The sequence below is a fragment of the Cupressus sempervirens genome, chromosome 9, assembly GCF_028749045.1.
Source record: "Cupressus sempervirens isolate cs-2001-9-10 chromosome 9, ASM2874904v1, whole genome shotgun sequence".
Taxonomy (NCBI): domain Eukaryota; kingdom Viridiplantae; phylum Streptophyta; class Pinopsida; order Cupressales; family Cupressaceae; genus Cupressus; species Cupressus sempervirens.
In genome coordinates, this window is record NC_143126.1 from 726,457,402 (window position 1) to 726,474,970 (window position 17,569).

Consider the following 17,569-nt stretch of genomic DNA (forward strand, 5'->3'; position numbering starts at 1 on the left):
GGTTTACCTTCTTCAATCAACACAACTCCTAATGCATTACAACTCACATCACACTCAACTTGAAATACCTTATTGAAATTAGGTGAAGCCAACATAGGTACTCAAAAACCTTTTTTTTAAAAGTCTCAAAACCCTTGTCAGCTCCAACTTTCCACTTGAATTTCTTTTTATCTCCTCTCATAGTCTCAATCATAGAATTACTGATATAAATGAAATTTCTAATGAATTTTCTATAGAAATTAGCCAAACAATGAAATAATCTCACCTCATCCACATTCTTAGGTGTAGGCCACTCCAAAATTTCTTTAACCTTCTTAGGATCCATTCTTAAACCATCACCTAAAATCACAAATCTAAAAATACACAATCTCTTCTTGTATGAATGAATACTTCTTCAACTTAATCAATAAATTCTCCCCCTTCAATTTTTGCAACACTTGTTTAATGTGTTTTATATGCTCTTCCTTAGTTTTATGTTATCCAAAAGAAAAATAAAAGACTTTACCAAAAATCTCTTTATAACCTTATTCACCTATCTCATGAAAGTACTCAGTGCATTACTACCAAATGGCATAACCAAACACTCATACAAGCCATCTTTTTTTTTAAAGCAGTCTCCCAGTTATCAACCTCTCTGATTCTAATCTGATGATTGTCACTCTTCAAATCAATCTTAGTAAATTATTATTCTCCACTTAGACAATCCATTATGTTACCCATTCTCAACATTGGAAACCTATATTTCATTTTTATCATATTAATGGCACTGGAATTAGTACACATTCTCCATTATCCATTTTTCTTAAGTACCAATATAGAAAGTACATCACATGGGCTCAAGATTTCTCTAATCAAACCTTTTTGCAATAACTCCTACACTTGTCTATTAAACTCTTCATTTTCAATAGGGTTTAACCTATATAGTGCTTTATTCATAAAATTAGCTCCAGGAATTAGATCCATACAATAACTTATACTCTTAACTGGTAGTCAATCATTAGGTATATCTTTTGAAATAATCTCCTTGTGATCATTCAACAATTCTTCATTCAACAATTCTTCAATTTCTCTTGGCACTCGACTAATGTCATATTCTTTTGTAATCACTTAGCCTCTACCATTATTTTGATTTAAAATTTACTTTAATCTATTACTTGGTCGCAACTTGCTCATCTAGTAATCACAACAAAACAAACTTGATTCTTCTTCATGTCTTTCTCAAATGGTTTCCCATTAACCATGCAAACTCTAAATTTAGTATAACTTATTCCATCTAAAACTTCAATCAAAGGAAACAATATTTTCCTTACCTCATTCACCAAAAGAGTATATTGATTAAATTTACCATCATGCCCAACATGTCTATCAGACTAACAAGGTCTACCCAACAATATATGACAACAATCCATAAGCATACTATCAAATAGAAATTCATCAAAGTAGTTTAGAATCTTTAATTTTACAACAAATTTCTCAGTTACAAAAAAATTACAATATGCTCATCCTTTATCCATGAAACATAATAAGGTTTAGGGTGTCTCAAACTCTATAACTACAACTTTGTAACTAGCCTCTTTGATGCAAAATTTTCTTAACTGCCACTATCAATGATCATTTTGCAAATTTTTCCTTCTATCTTACATATGATTTTAAAAAGACTCCTCCTTAGGATAGGTTCATCATCCAATATATCACTACAAAAAGTTCTTATCCTTAAATTTTCTCCATGTAACGCCCCGCCAAGGGATCCAAAAGAATTAACCTAAAGTTTTACTAAGTTTGCCAAACTTTTTTTTTTAAACAACAAGAAAGATAATCATACACATCAATCACATAGTAGTGAAAGCAATAACATACAATCAACTATAAACATACATAATAGGTTACACTCCTTAAGGATCCCAAGACGTTGAGTCACATTTAAATTTAATTAATTCTAAGTCTAACAACTACCACATCTACATGAAATAATAATGAGAAAGTTCAATGTCCATAATATACATTTGTTCTGAATGCCTCTTGGAAAATTAAATCTGGAATGCTCAATCATCCACTATACATGTCACAGGGTATGAAAGGCTAAAATAATATGCATGTAATGATACACCATCATCCTTGAATCCATGATACAAAGTACAATGAAACTAATAGCATACATGATACATCTATCCATCATCAAGATAAAACATCATAAAACACAACTAATTTAAGTGTGTGGCTCTTCCCAACCATCAATAGCATCATAAGGCCATCGTGGACCCTAGCCATCCCCTATGCGTAACATCCCAAGCCACCAAAGAGATCATCAATATTATCATAATAGGGATGTCACACCTAAACATGCTACAACATATGCATAAAAAAATCTGACATACTAGAATTAAAGCATAAGCAAACAACATCATCTAAACATGATAAAAAAGCATACCAAGAAGCTCTAGCCATGGTGACTACGGATGGATCTCAATGGTAAGATTAAAAAGCACTACCACCCGACCACATGGAACCTAAATGGTCCATTCCCACCACACTGAGGAGATAGTCTCAAGTCCCAAATAGGATATCAAATCACATAGCACAAGTACTCTCTAGATAGTCTCAAGTCCCAAACAGGATATCAAATCACATAGCACAAGTACTCTCTAAGTCCAAGAATCCTAAAAGTATACTAACTCAAAGGTTCCAATACATAGATCAACATCTATACCTAACGGCACCACAAAGACACATAGGGAATCTACTATGTAATCAGGAAAGTGTCATTGTCACTCGAGAAATCCCTTAGGAATCCCAGGTCCCTAGTGATCCCTACGGCCACTACTATCCTGTCATATTGACAAGGCATACCACAGAATGCAAGGTCATAACCAAGCATTCTCTCTACCCCATCCTAGTCTGTACTAGCACTCAAGGCATAGGAGAGAACATACAATTATCTTGTTAGGTTCATTTTTCTCTCATTTAGTGTAAATTTTATCACTTATTAAAACAACTTACAATGGGTTTCTCCAGGCAACCTCTTAGGGCCCTGACCCCCATTCCAAGCCACTTCTCAACACTACACATAGATAACCTACCCTAGGCTCATGAAATCACAAATCAAAGAATCATAATAAAATAACCTTAGTCCTGTACAAGCGACTGAAAAATATCATAAATATAACCCACAATAATCATAGTAGTTCTCCATGAGCAATTGAATAACATCAAATAATAATCATAATGATCACAACAAATCTCTATCAACATGTGAAGGCATCAATAATAAATCACAATATCCAATAGTTCTCCCACAAGCAACCATAAAGTATCCCAATAATAAATCACAATATTGATTGAAGACTCCAAAATGGTCAAGTCAAAACATGTCACAACATGACATCGTCAAGATCAAAACAAACACTTCAATCCTCTCAAAGTGACCAAAAAGTAACCCAAGTATAACTGATCGAGACTAAAAAATGGTTATCAAATATTACTGATCGATGACCCAAAAATGGTTAGGATAGGTATCTCATAAGTATACACCTCAGCTTCACACAACAAAACTAGAAACCAATAAAAACTAGTAAATAAAAACATATCATAGAGCACTCCATCACATCACCATGGTTGGGCTAAAAAGATCAAGAATTATCATCATATCTTCACAATCACATAATCCCCGAGCCTCTAGTAACAACCTAAACTAGTCAACATCTAAACAACCCCAATACACCCCAAAGCATAGATAATACCTAGAAAACATAATAGTCTAACAGTTTGGATTGGATTGAATTGAAAATACACTATAGGGTTTGAGTATAGTCTTAGTTTGCATTTCAAGTTCAAAGATTTTTCCCATTTACCCAAAGGTTATCCCATGCATTTATACAACTCAAATATATATTAAGTTACCTTCATGATAAAATTCAATCTCCTAAAAGAATGATTCGAGGGTAATCATTTAATTATCTATGTTATAAAAGTAACCATTATCAATTTTAAATAAAGTGACTACAATCTTATTAAAATCAATATTATTATTTTTTAATTAATTTTTTTCTTAAAAAACAACAATAATTAGGTTTATAACTTCATTAATTTCATCTCATTATTAGTAAATTTCAATTAAATCAAATTTAATTAAATTACTAATAATTAATAAAACTATTTTGCATTCATTATTAATTATTTTAATAGTTATACTTTAATATTAATTAATAATTAAAATTTATTAATAATTTCATAATGTAACTTCAAAAATCATAAATAAATATAATTTAATATAATTAAAATTTAACGGTTTTAAAATTTAATAAAACAAAATGTAAATTTCATAATCTCTAAACTCAATTGTAAAATCAAATTTCATTAAATTTGAAAAAGGGAACATATTTTAAGTTTTTTCAAAAATTTAAAGCAAGCAATTTAATAATTGCTACTGTACTTTTAAGCGCACGACTATTGATGCAGTCGTCCTATGTCAGCAGGTATGACTACATACAACAGTCGACTTACCACAGTGATCAAAGTCGTGGGTGAGGTATCCCCCCACCAAATCAATTTTTTTTTAAATTGTTTGTTTAAAAACAACTAAACCTTTTTTTTAATAACATTTTAATTTATTGTTTCTAAAAAACTTTAAATCAATCCTTTTTAAATTATATAAATGCATTTTATTTTATTTTTAATTTAATTAAACTCAAACAACTCCCCCTTTGTAAAATTTGTTAAATATGTTTTAATACATTTTTCCCTTACATAAAGATATTTAAAATTTTGATTATATATATATATATATATATATATATATATATATATATATAGTTTTCATCTCTAATTTGATAGAGAGAATACTATCAACCATCCACATTTTAATTTAAAATTTCATCTTTAAATTCAAACCCTACCCAAATTAAATCCTATTTTCTTTAATCTACAAGACGAGGTTTTTCCTAAATAGTTTTTCAATTTAGGTTTACAGATGAAATCAAATAGCCAAAAGATCGAGAACAAAAGGTAACAAGATTCATGCAACAAGATTTGAGAAAATAATTTTCTTACAAGCACGAAGTAGACAAAACATATTAAATTTCATAAATCATTTAGTGGTCAAAACACAAAACCCTACCTAAACCATATGCCAATACGCAATTCCTCAAAAATTGTGAGAGAATTCGCTCCTCTTCAAGAACATTTCTCTGAAACTTTTGCCTAGAATTTTCCTTCTGAAATTTGCTTCCAAATTTCACAACCAAAATTTATCTCTCAGAATTCATGTCCAAAATTCATGTCCATCAAAATGAACCTTCAATTGGTGATAAAGGGTTCTCTCTCCTTAAACTAGGAAACTAATTGTGAGTTCACCCGAGAGAACTCTGTGCTCACCAAAGTTAACTCTAAAATTAACTTTTATTAATCTTTCATTTATCTTGCATTAGTCTTTTGTCCTTTCCATGCATGTTAAGTGAATTATTAAATTACTTTAGTTAATTTTCACTTGACTTCTATTTTTAATTAATTAATTACTTTAATCTCATGCACACTTTATGAAATTAAAATAACATTATTATTCTTATTTTATCTTTTAATTAATTTTCTTCTATTTTCAATTCATGCTCGCATCATGCGATCTATAATCTTTTTAATAATTTAATATTTTTTTCCACTTTTAATTTATTTTAGAAACTTAATTGATAAAATATTTATTAACATAAATAATAATAATATTGAGCATTTATGAACTCTAAATATATTATTATTAAATTAACTAAATATTATCACATTCTAAATTTACACTTACAACTTTTATCTCCAATTTTTTAAATTCTTTTTATTTAATTAATTTCTCAATTAATTAAATATAATTAAGTATTAAAATATCATAATAATTTTTCATTAAATTAAATCATTAATTTAATCTTTTAATTAGACTTAATTAATAGAAAATATATCAAAGACTCACAAAACAACATACAAAAATCCATCATAGAAAAATGTATACAAAATCAAACTAAAGGGTTATAATCATGAACTAATGTCATTTGACGCATTCAAAGGGTACTTGACTCAAACACTTAATTAGGACAAATGGCTTTAAAAGGGTTGGGATTTGGACTTAAGAATTTATCTCCCCTCTCTTACCATAGAGATAATGCGATAGGGTACGCTCATCCTAGCAATTTAGGGAAGTCAATACCTGGTACCTGCAACTTGCATAAAATTTGTGCATGTACAAACACAATATTCTGAGCTAAATAGGCAATGGTAGGAAGTGGTGCATCATGTAGATCCTGACTAGCAAGTGACTACGACTCCCTTCCTTAACCACATCAAAAATGCCATACATAAAGAAAACAAATACACACACCATACACATGCAAGTATGGGGTAAGTATCCATAAGAAAACACATATGATAAATTATCTAACTAATCATCATCGATAACTGAAAATGCTAAATAATCATCATGCATACATGAAATTTAGAGTATCAAGTAATCTCATCATATAATCAACTAAATGTAAAACAATATTTGACAATCTGAAAATAATACTACTAATCCTATATGTCAAACTAGCCTACAAGAGTTTGGTAATGATAACAAAAATGCAAACTAGGGGCAAGCACTACACTCCACCATTAGAATCACTTAGAGGGTTCACAGATTCACCTTGAACTACAACATTTCTATTACCACCTTCAGATTTATGAGAGTATTTACACTTAAAGTATATATGTCCTTCTTCACCATACTAGAAATGATTATGATAAAAACCTCCTCTTGAATAAGAATTACCTCTTCCTCAATAAGAAATGGTACCTCCTCGGCAAGAACTACTAGCTTTCCACCCAGTCTTGCCTTTATCTACATTCTTCCACTTAGATTTACCTTTATCTTGCACATAATTGTTATGAGATCTACTACTTTCTTCATAAGATCTATCTCTATCTCTTTGAAATATACTACCTCTACCTCTTTGTCTTTCTTCATGCTTCTTTGTTGAGATCTCCTCATCCTTTAGGGCATATTGTTATACTTCTTCCGCACTATCCAATTCCAAAAAGCTTATCTCATCTGGAATTCTAGATCTCAAACCATTTAGGTACCATGCAACTTTCTTTTCCTCGCCATCCACATGTCTAGATCTGATGTCCAATCTATAGAATACATCAATTTATTCCTTCATAAGGGTAAAAGCACAAACTTGTGTCACCTTTTATAAAGGAAAAGTGATATCAAAATTTAAACTCTTCAACTTTAACAACATAAAAGTGGCACTTGTGTTTAGAATTTGAAGATGATGTAAACTAATGAAATGTGTAAAATTGGATGAAGTTTATGTTTGTAATTTAAAAAAAAAAAAATTAATGAATTTTATTTTATTTTTGAATTCTTAAAGTCTATTTTTTAATTTTTTTTAAATGCTGAAAATATAAAGTTTTCTTCCCATCAAACAAATATATGCAAATATTCATATTTTGGTCTGATTTTGGAATATGTTAGAGTTGATATGTATACCTAGTGCACCAAAAAAGAAAAATTTAAATTCAGCTAATACTTTTCAAGTTATAACTAGTCAAAGTCAAATTTATTAGAAATTGATAAATTTTTTCTCCCGTCAAACTTTTTCCATCAAATCTACATATTTTTTAGAACAAATATATATTCTTGAAGAAGACTCTCTCCCCTAGTGCAACATTAAAAAATAATAATTTTTGAACATGATTTACTTTTTTTCCCTATTTTTGAATAGACATCTTCCTAAATCTTAAAATACCTAGTTGTAATATTTTCAAATTATAACATATTATCCATGATCAAAATAATAAAAAAATTATATGATTGTAATCTTGACTCCAAGATCTACAAAAGTATATTTTTAGTTTTTTTTAATAAAAAAATTAGTAGGTCAAATTGGCCTTCAAATTGAGATGTTTATAGAAGTTCTTATTTTTGCTTGTGTGGTTGCCACCTAGGATGCCACATAGACAGTTATGGTCAAAACAGTTTCAGTCGTAACCCTTTCGACCAAACTAGTTTCGACCGAAACCCTTGTTGACTGGGAAAACCGCTAGTGGTTAATTTGGTTGTTCCATATAAAATAAAGTTTATTTTTTCTTTTTTTAATAAATATACAAAACATAAAAAAATAGAAGAGCATTTTTGAAAGAAAACAAATTTTGAAGCCATTTTCAGCAACTATTTCATAGATTTAATTAGAATTGCAAAGGATCAAATATTTTTAAGGTGTTTTTTCCTATCTACTTATTTTTATTTTTGTGTATTCTATATTGAAACATTAGCTAGTATTTAGTGAAATATAAATTATTATTTTTGTTTCTATAGATTAAAGTATTTAATGGACAGTAAAAGGAAAAGATCAAGGAAACATGATATAATAAGAGATGACAAAATGAAAGGTTATACAAAATATAACCAAAACCAACCTACTGAAATTCTTGAACAGGATGAGATTCATAAAGAGAATGAAAGTAATGAAGAGGAAGAAATTGGCAATTCTACTAATAGAAACAAATTAGAAGGCATAACAAATTTGATAGATTTGGATGAGGAACTACTTTTTAACCAAATTCCATCTAAAGATATGATAAATGATAATACTATTAGAATGCATTATCAAAACATGTGAGATGAATATTTCAAAGATAAAATTATATTTGGACAAGCGCAATTATCTGTCGAGTTATTTAGGAGAAAAGATATGAGACCTATTTTGGAGTTGTCAAGTGTTGATAATAGGAAAAGTCATGTGCATAATATTAATAAAGCAATAGTTGAAAACTAGCCAAATGCTTATAATGAAATTGACAACACAACTTGAGGAGGTGATTTGAGTAATGCATGTAGAGCATTGATGACTACTATATCCAGTGTAAAAATGACACATAGAAAATAGGTACATGCAATTTTTGATGTACTACATATATCTAGAAGAACTATCCAAAGATACGTCAAGAGGAGAAATATGCTAGATGATAACATTGAGAATAACTAGGTGAATATTTGTAGAGTTCCTCAAAAAGACAAAATTTCTAGAGATGTAAAAAGACAAGTTATTGAATTTTGGACCACACATTCTCGTGTTTCTTCCAACAAACATGATATTATACAAATTAAAGATCAAGAGAGAGGGACCAAAATCGAACATCCAAAACATTTCATAGATATAACTCAAACTGAATTATTTCAAAATTCAAGCAAGAATTTTCAAATGTAAGAATATGTTAGAGAATGTTTGAGAGTTTACATCCTTCCTTTGTACACATCAATAAGAAGCATGAAACTTGTTGTTGTCAAAATCATGTTGAATTTGGTCTACACTTGCAATCACATAAAAAAATTATGGTAGTACTTGATCCTAATTTGGTCATCCCTAGCAGCACAACACAATTTGTGAAGTCCATATTATGTGATAAATTAGAAGATTCGGATGAGTTCAAAGTGTAATATATCAAAAATTAGTGGGAAGAATGTGGAGATTTACCAAATTTTTTGAAATGCAAATTGAGAATATTAATGAATCCACACTGGTTTCATGGATGAGATATGAATATGAGACATATCAAAATAAGACTAGAGATGAATCCAGAAAAATTGTATTGAAGGAGAGTGAATTACATTATGATGAGTTTATGACCAAGTTTCATCCATTGATATATCCACATATCCAACATTGTCATAGTGCACGATGGCAAGCTAAATAGTTTTGTGATTCCAAATATTGTTTTCCACCTAGTTGTATACTTTCAATTGTACATTTTTCTGAGAATTATACATTTGCACCTCAAACAGAGCTTCAACGGCAATATTATCATTCTAAACAAGTTGCAATATTTGTGCAAGTGACCTATAGACATGCATAATTTTAGGTGGATGAGATAGAAAGGTTGGATGAAAATGAACGCATCATCATCAAAGGGGTTCATTTCTATATTAGTGATGATAGAGTTTATGATAGGAGTTATGTGGCTCATTGTTTTGTAATGTTCTCTGAAGATCCTAGAAATCATGGAATAAATGTTTTAGAGCACTGGATTTGGTCTTATGGATGTGTAGGTTAGTACACACGAACTTACACATTTATTTAACTTTATTTTAACTTATCTATTTTGATTTGATACATGTACATAGATAATTGTAGATACTTATCATGTTTCATGTTCATAGGATAATTCAAATTTGCAAAAGCATTTAATTGGTTAGCAATGCAACATGCTAGAACCAATGTTAGAATTTTATGGAATTTCTTTGAAAGTGGGCACAGAAAAGGGGAGCATGATGGAGCAAGAGCATGTATAAAGTGTTTGCTTTCACAACATGAACTTGCAGGTAAATATATGCATTTAATGTGTATGTTTAATACTAGTAGCATATATTTTAAATTATATATATGCATGTTGTATGTACATAGAGGGAATAGGGTAGAGAGTGCAAATCAAATTGTTGAATGGTGCAAAGTTCATTTTGCTACATGAGATACTGAATACAATAAGCATTACTTTTGGGAAGTGAAAGGTGAACTAAGTTATTATTATTTTTAATGTATTTTTCAAATTCTTCAATTTTTTATTAAATATTTATTTTGAAATATGGCAATTACTTTTTTAATTTGTAACAAATATAGATCGATCTAATCCTTACAATTGTCAAATAATTCGTTGTATTAGAAGTTTACATCAAGTGATGACTACAGGAAACCATAAGCCTCTAGTAATTAAACGAAGAGAGAAAACATTTTTTTGTGATGACTACATTAAGGACAATCTATTGAGTGCATGTGAAAATATTGTGAATGGATATGTTTCACATTAGGACTTGAAGGAGATAGTTAGAAAGCCTCCTTTTGAAAATGCTAACATTGATATTGACCTTCATGATCCTATATATCCAGCTAATTATGAGCGCATGTCTAATTTAGTTATGGTAGGTTTGTGTGCATACATATATATAAATTAATATATATGTATATTCATTTTAAAATTAATTTATATTTTTCTATATTTATATACATGCAAGAGATATTTTTTTAGTTCAAGCCTTACCAGATAATGTGAAAGATGTGGACTATTATCTTTTAAGATGCACAAAAGAAAAACACAAGTTGCTAGAAGGAAATATAGATGCTAATGAATAGTCATATCCAATTAGATCAGTTGTTATTGAAGGAACATATTATTAGCAAACAAGGGTAACTGATAATGGTATTGAATTTATTGAATACAAGCCTGGATCAAAGGTTTTACATTATAGTAACCATGTTATAGCAACCAAGTTACAATTTGAAGCAATACAAAGAAGAGGACATCGTGAAAATCAAAAGTGGAAATTGTCTATTGAAGAACATGAAAAACTTCTAGAGATAATAAAAACTAGAGAGGATCCTAGCAATACAATGTTTGTGGAGCTCTAGTTTACCTATGTACTTATTCTAGAGCTCTAGTTCAACTATGTCTATATATCTAGATTATACTTTCACATTTAATGTTGATAGGATATTTGTTTTATAAATTTGTATGCATTGCATCATTTATCAAGTGGATATGCAAAATTAGACATGTTTTGTTATTTTTATTTAAATTAGACATGGATATCTCATTTAAGACAACCTCTTAGGACCTCCCCTTAAGAAAACCTCTTAAGACCTCCCGTTAGGACTACTTATTACCTAACCTCCCCTTAAGACCACCTATTAGGACATCCCCTTACTACTACCTTTTAGGACCTCTCCTTAAGACAACCCCTTTAGTAAATTTGTATGTATTTATATACATTTTTTATGTTTTCTTATTGATTGTTAATGCTCTTATGTATTTATGTGTATATAATCTTTCTATTCTTATATGATACATGTTCTTTATGTTTGTATATAATCTAATTTATGTTCTTATATGTATTAACTTTTATTAATTAAATGTTGTAACATGCATTCTTTAGGTCACATAGTTCTTTACATGTTCTTATGTACATGTATATGTTATATTCTTACTTGTGCATTAATCTAGCATTCTTTTAACATATTTAATCTAGGATCTCCCCTTAAGACATGTCATTAAATATAGTTAATTATACTTAGATTAAGGCATTAAAAATAGTAACATATACATAAACATGAATATTGAAAACATATACATGTCTACATTTAACATAAACATTTTTACATACATCTATGAAATAAAATATACATTCTTTTATGTTTGTATAAAATCTAAGTTATGTTCTTATATGTATTAACTTTTATTAATTAAATATTGTAACATGCATTCTTTAGGTCATAGTCTTTATATGTTCTTATGTACATGTATATGTTATATTCTTACTTGTGCATTAATCTACATTTTTATAACATATTAAGTTTAGGATCTCCCTTAAGACATGTCATTAAATATAGTTAATTATACTTAGATTAAGGTATTAAAAAAAAACATATACATAAACATGATTATTGAAAACATACATGTGTCTACATTTAACATGAACATATTTACATACATCTATGAAATAAAATATACATTAATCTACATTCTTATGTATAATTTAGGATCTCCCCTTATTAAATGTCATTAAATATAGTTAATTATACTTAGACTAAGGCATTAAAAATAATAACATATACATAAACATGATTATTGAAAATATACATGTCTACATTTAACATGAACATATTTACATACATCTATGAAATAAAATATACATTAATCTACATTCTTATGTATAATTTAGGATCTCTCCTTAAGACATGTCATTAAATATAGTTAGTTATGTTGGAAATGATTGAAAAGATCATGAATGAAGAATAATGGAACTAGTAAATAATGTTTTCAATCATTGTTTTTTTATTGATGTCAAACTTGCTACTTGCAAGAATGACAATTGCTTAAGTGATCCAAATACTATCAATTGGTTGATTGACAAGGAGGAGGCAATCAATAAGATGTAACTAGAACACCTAGAGAAAGGTTGAAGTTATGATGTTGTAATGAAGTATAAGGATCAGCTAAGAAAATGATGAAATAATGTATTGATGACATACTCTAAGACACAAGGAATGGACACACTCAGATACACTCAAAATGCAAGGTTTAACTAAGTCATTTGTAAAGCATAACTAAGTTCATTTGTGAGAGTTGAGAAAGCTAGTTAGTGCCAAGAAAATTCTCAGTTGTAGCTGAGCAAGTTCAACTTTAGTGTGTGCCAAGAAATTCTTCAGGTGCCGAGTAAGATCCTTAAGTGCTGAGTAACTTAGAAAATCCTTCAGATGTTGAGTAACACAAGTTAATAGGTGTCAAGTAACATAGGAATTCCATAGGTGCCAAGTAACACAAGATTGTTCAAATGTCGAGTAACACAGGATTGTTCAATTTCCAAGTAACAAAGGATTGTTCAAGTGCTGAGTAACTTAGGAAAAGACTTCAAGTGTCGAGCATCAGTAAGTAGCAGTAGAAGCCGAGTAACCTAATTAATACCGAGCATCAATAAACCAATGATGTCGAGTTGCTGCATTATTGAAAAGACAAAAAGATTTGCTAGATCAGTAACGATAAGTTTGTTACATTGAATTTTGTGAATTAGTTGGATGATAAGGATGATGAGTAGACGTCACAAAATTTTATGTAAGCCATGCAAACCAATTCAAGGTGAATGCTGATGGATTTATTATGAAGTTTCCGGAAGAAACAATTTGGAGGGAAAACAATATCATTCTTTCATATCAAATCAAATTGATGAGCGGGAAGATTTGAGAAGGAAATGAAGAGAAAAACTTCTTTATAAGGAGTCATAGGTCAGAGATGAAAGGAGCAGAGAGAGAGAGTGAGTTGGTCATAAGTGTGGTCGTGTGAAGAAGTCAAGTGAAGGCTAGTGTCAAGTGTCAAGAAGAGGATACAATGAGGAGTAAGAACAGAGCATTAAGACTCTGAGTTGATCAAGTGACCATAGAGTGCATTGGCATAATGAATGGAAGAACTCAAGGAGATAGATCTTGAAGGGTGGACAAGCTGTCAGTACTACAAGGAAGAAAAGCCAAGCAAAGAAAAGAAGTAAAGAGTGATCTGAAATCTGCAAGGTTAGAGTTGCAATCTTTATCAGGTCAAAACCTTTCTAATACTTTCTTACCATTGCATTAGACATTGAAATCCTACATTGCTAGGTTAGCTTAACAGCTAGGTGGATAAGCCTCAGGAAAAGGATAGAAGATCCCTAGGAGAAGGATAAGAGATCCTTAGGAGAAGGATAGGAGATCCTTAGAGAGGGATAAAAGATTCTTTTGAGAAGGTGACTGTAAATTCCATGGACTTGGGCAGGCCTAACATCTCTATGTAAATCCTTTAATAGGGTGGCATTCTAAGTTGAATGTTCTTAAGTCCTCTAATAGGGCACACTCCTAAAAGGGTGTGGAAATCCTTTAACAGGGTGACATCTGACAGTGTGTAAAGCCTTTAACAGGGTAGACCTTTAACAGGGAAAACCATCAGAAGTGGTTGAAATCAATTGCATAGTTATTTTATGGGTTGCATCCCTACCCCAGTTTTACCTTCTTATTCTTAGAGGGTTCCTGGGTCACCAAAATCCTTTGTGTTATGGTGTGATACATGTTTACTTTTCATGGTTGTTTAATGTTAAATTGCATGCATGATTCACCCTCATTTATTTAAAAAATTTGTATTGGACCTTGAATAACTGATTCACCCCCCTCTCAGTTATTCTAAAAGAATTCTAACAAGTTACACTTAGATTAAGGCATTAAGATGAATAACATATACAAAAACATGAATAACACATACATAAACATAAAATATTAAGACATTAAGAGATGAATAACATACATGTACATTAAAAGATCAATAACATACATGTACATATATCTGGAGAATAATGTACCCATATCAAATTTATAAAAATATCATGTATCAAATGTCTCCAAATAACATATATAAAACATCAAAGTCTCCATATAAACATGTATCTGGAAATAACATATAAAACATCAAAGTGTCCATATAAACATGTAAATCCAAAATACTATATCAAATGTCTCCAAAATAACATATGTATAAAATAAAAAGCCATGATCTAATCAGCTACATCCCCCTCCTAATCTTGGATGTCCCCAAAAGGGTCTATCAGCTGCATCTGAACCCTGTGTCAAATGATAGTGTCAAATTATGTATAGACAAATTATATCATACACATAAATCAAATATATATTTAAATTGTAACATACCTAAGACTTAGGACGTGTAGGATCTATCAGTGTCTACAGATTAACAAAATGTAACATACTATCACTCAGACCCTATAATACATACACAAACACATATATATAAATTTAAAGATATAGACATATTTACCATAATTAAAATAATTTTAAACATATAGAGATATTTACCGTAGCATCATGTAATGCTCTACATATCTGACTGATATCTAAATCATGCAATGAAAAAACACTATCAGCATCCAAGTCAATAATGCCTTGATTTGAAAGCATGGAGGTAAATAGACTAGGCTATCTAGTAGTGAAATCCTATGTGGGGGGGTGTGTTGTAGGGTCCTGAGTAGCTAGGGTTGGTGTTGTAGCTTGGGCCTGTATAGCAGCAAGAGTAGTAGAAGGTGCAAGAATGTCCTCCTACCTCTGTGAACCCTCTGATCCTATTGTACATAAAAAAATATGACTAATCTAAGAGATGATGTCATGAAGTGGAATCCCTATGGCTGTAGATAATGCTCGATATGTATCCAAAAGATTAGATGCTTAACATGATCCCAAATGCCACAATGCATCCACATCTGAGACTGCATAAACCTCTAGTGGAGAAGGTATGGCTGCTACTCCATATGCATCATCAACACCTATGCTAGATGATGTATCTGTGGGAACAGTACCTTGAGATTGTAACATATATCTACCACATTGACCAAAAGAAATCTTGTGCAACTGTGTGGTGACAGTGGCAATGCTCAAATAAATTTGTGTCCTAATTGTGTCATTAGGAACACTCTGGCTTGCGACAACCATCTATGGACCTCTTGGCATAACCAAAAGGTTTGGAACCACCATTTCCCATTTGTTAACAGGTGCAGGAGTGTCCATGAGTCTAAATCTATCTAAAAGTCTCCCCAGACCCTGCCCAACATGACCTAGATAATCTGTGTAATCAAAATCATGGTGTAAATGAAATTCTCCAAATAATTATTTGCAGAAATATAGAGGGAACTCATCCTTCTATGGCCATCTATAATGAGTAGCCAACCAATGAGGATATATGAATGGTGCGATGAGCTCATCGGTACACTTTGTTGTAGAGTAGCCTCTAACTCTAGCTCTATTTGTATAAAATGGAAACATGGTCTTCACCATGGCAGTGGAGACCTCAGTGTCAACCTATCTATACTTCACAATGCTAGTGACACTATAGATAGAGAAGAATAAAATATCTCAATGCTAATATCATCAAAAGGGTTGTATGACTCAATAGTCTGAATCATACGAAACAACTCCTCTCGCATCACTATGATCTTGCCTCCCTATTAGGGAGGGTGGTAGAAGAGTAAAGTGAGGAGTCTAGAACCTCTATAGCACATGATAATCTCGCAAGTCTATCTCTAAATAACCGCTATCTATCCTCAGTGGAGGATGTCAATCTGCATGTTGTGCCAGACTCAACACTCTGACCCCCTTTACGGACACTAGCATCCCCTGAGGATGCAAGACCATGATCCCAAGAACTAGATGCCATAATGTATATGTGTATATAATGTATGAGGATATATATGAGTGTGAAGCTACAAGACTGATAAATATCTAGAGATTTGCGCATGCATATATATACACACACACACACATATAAACGTACAAGTGTATAAACTAAAATAATTTAATTTGAAATACATGTACATATAAATACACAACATTAAATGTATGGTGCTATTCAATCATGTAATGTATGTATTTTAAAACAAATTATCCTAGAGACCATATCTAATGTATTTTAATGTGCTCAAGCAAATGTGAAAAATAAATATTCATACATACACATGTATATGCAATAAAAAAATTAAAATTTCTTGATTAAATTATAACTAAGCGTACACATGTGTATGTGATAAAAAAAACAAAAACTAGACTAAATTAGATTTTGATTTAACTACAGGGTTAAACAATTTTTCTAAATTCCATATAAATGTAAAAGTGTTTCTAAGTTTCATATAAACGTACATTTTACCTAATGCTTTTCTACATTTTTACCTAATATTTTTCTACATTTTTTCACTAATATTTTTTCACATTTTACTTAATTTTTTTCTACATTTTTTGGCTAATTTTTTTACATTTTTAGCTAATGTTTTTCTACATTTTAAACTAATTTTTTTCTATATTTTTACCTAATGTTTGACTACATTCTTGCTTATGTTTTAAAAAATTTACTAAAAAATCTAAAAAACAAATCAAATATATTAAAAAATTAACAAATCTAAATATTTCACTCATAAAATACATAAAAAATAATTAATTTGAGTACCATTAACATTTAGTAATCAAAAAACACATAAAAAAATTTAAAA